This window comes from Sardina pilchardus, chromosome 12, assembly GCF_963854185.1.
Source record: "Sardina pilchardus chromosome 12, fSarPil1.1, whole genome shotgun sequence".
NCBI lineage: Eukaryota > Metazoa > Chordata > Actinopteri > Clupeiformes > Clupeidae > Sardina > Sardina pilchardus.
Window position 1 is genome coordinate 33,375,058 of NC_085005.1, and position 2,585 is coordinate 33,377,642.

Consider the following 2,585-nt stretch of genomic DNA (forward strand, 5'->3'; position numbering starts at 1 on the left):
ACACACCTGTGCTCATGCACAGAGGAGTGCTGAGGAGGAGTTCAAGTTCTTTATTTATCCTTTAAAGAAGGACATTAATGTGCAGCAGGCATCACAGAACACTAAAGGCTTAAAGGACAAGACGTAGACATGGACCAAACAAACACATTAAAGGCTTAAAGGACAAGACGTAGACATGGACCAAACAAACACATTCATGACAATATTTGCACGCAGGCACATACTCAAGTTGACAAACAAGCACATACTCAAGACGTAGACATGGACCAAACAAACACATTGATGACAATATTTGCACGCAGGCACATACTCAAGTTGACATCCCCCCTTCTCCCCAAACGCATGACAGAGCCGCTAAAAGAGAGGGCTATTGGAATGACTTGCAATGCCACTGCCTGTGACAGCACCAAGTGAATAAATAAAGAATCACAAACTAATCTACATGTCACTAGATGAGTTGAGGCTCCTGATGGCCACTGGGATAAAGGAATCTCTAGCACGCCTTGTCCTTACAGCAGGGGCTCTGAAGTGTGTGTGTGTGTGTGTGTGTGTGTGTGTGTGTGTGTGTGTCCTTACAGCAGGGGCTCTGAAGTGTGTGTGTGTGTGTGTGTGTCCTTACAGAAGGGGCTCTGAAGTGTGTGTGTGTGTCCTTACAGTAGGGACTCTGAAGCAACGGCCTGAAGGGAGCAGACTTAAAAGAGAGCCGACTACTATCCTTAAAAAGGGGACTCCTGCCTCCTCCAAACCTGTCTGTCTGGTGTCCGTCTGTCTTAGCCAGTAAGGTATTGTTGTGTCTTAGCCAGTAAGGTATTGTTGTGTCTTAGCCAGTAAGGTATTGTTGTGTCTTAGCCAGTAAGGTATGTTGTGTCTTAGCTAGTAAGGTACTTAGCCAGTAAGGTATGTTGTGTCTTAGCCAGTAAGGTATTGTTGTGTCTTAGCCAGTAAGGTATTGTTGTGTCTTAGCCAGTAAGGTATTGTTGTCTTAGCCAGTAAGGTATTGTTGTGTCTTAGCCAGTAAGGTATTGTTGTGTCTTAGCCAGTAAGGTATTGTTGTCTTAGCCAGTAAGGTATTGTTGTGTCTTAGCCAGTAAGGTATTGTTGTGTCTTAGCCAGTAAGGTATGTTGTGTCTTAGCCAGTAAGGTATTGTTGTGTCTTAGCCAGTAAGGTATTGTTGTGTCTTAGCCAGTAAGGTATTGTTGTGTCTTAGCCAGTAAGGTATGTTGTGTCTTAGCCAGTGAGGTATTGTTGTGTTTGATATAGTGGCCTACACAGGCAAGTCTTTTCTGGGATGAAACAGTAGTTAGAGGACATCATGAGGAAATACAGTATGAATATGGTTGGAACAGTGAACCACAGTGGATTATAGTGGATTATAGAGGGAATAGTGAAGAATAGTGGATTGTAGAGGGAATAGTGAAGCATAGTGGATTATTGGGAATAGTGAAGAATAGCGAAGCATGATGGATTATAGAGGGAATAGTGAAGCATGGTGGATTATAGTGAAGCGTAGGGGGTTATAGAGGGAATAGTGAAGCGTAGGGGGTAATAGAGGGAATAGTGAAGCGTAGGGGGTTATAGAGGGAATAGTGAAGCGTAGGGGGTTATAGAGGGAATAGTGAAGCGTAGGGGGTAATAGAGGGAATAGTGAAGCATGGTGGATTATAGTGAAGCGTAGGGGGTTATAGAGGGAATAGTGAAGCGTAGGGGGTAATAGAGGGAATAGTGAAGCATGGTGGATTATAGTGAAGCGTAGGGGGTTATAGAGGGAATAGTGAAGCGTAGGGGGTAATAGAGGGAATAGTGAAGCGTAGGGGGTTATAGAGGGAATAGTGAAGCGCAGGGGGTAATAGAGCCATATCCAGGGGTCAATAAAGGCAGAGCTTGTGTCCGTCCTGCATCTGTGCCCAAGAGAGCTTAACCAGCGCGGCACACCTGAGATCGTTTATCAGGTGCTCACCAGCCGAGAGGGCGGGTGCTTATCAGATGCAGCCAGAAGCATGGGACTGGGGTTCAGCTGCGGTGATCAGATCTGTGTGTGTGTGTGCGTGTGTGTGTGTGTGTGGCAGTGTCCAGTCAACTCTATGAACTGGCAGGAATTAAATGGCCCAATATAGCAGAGCTCCAGGCCTGCGATGCCAGCCTGTGTGTGTGTGTGTGTGTGTGTGTGTGTGTGTGTGTGTGTGTGTGTGTGTGTGTGTGTGTGTGTGTGTGCATTTGCAGCCGGTTCAGTTTGGTTTGATCCATTACTCACGCCCGCCATTCGACAGTCTGCTGTTTCTATGACAACTGCTCTCTTTCAGTCAAGTCATCAACATGCCTCCCGATTCCTTCTAATGCTGATGGGGTAAAGACACACACACACACACACACTCGATAGAGAGCAGAAAAGGACAGAGAGCACAGTCCATGTTCTCTTCTCTGACAGGTGCAGAATCTTGGACTTCTACAGGCAGAGCTGTAAGCAGCTCGCGGCAAAGTCTGTCAGAAGCTTAGCAGCTCTTTTTAACTCTTGAATCTTGAATAATTTACAGTTATTGGCTTGTGGAGTGAGTTCAGATAGAGTAGAGGCTCACCAGAGGAGAGC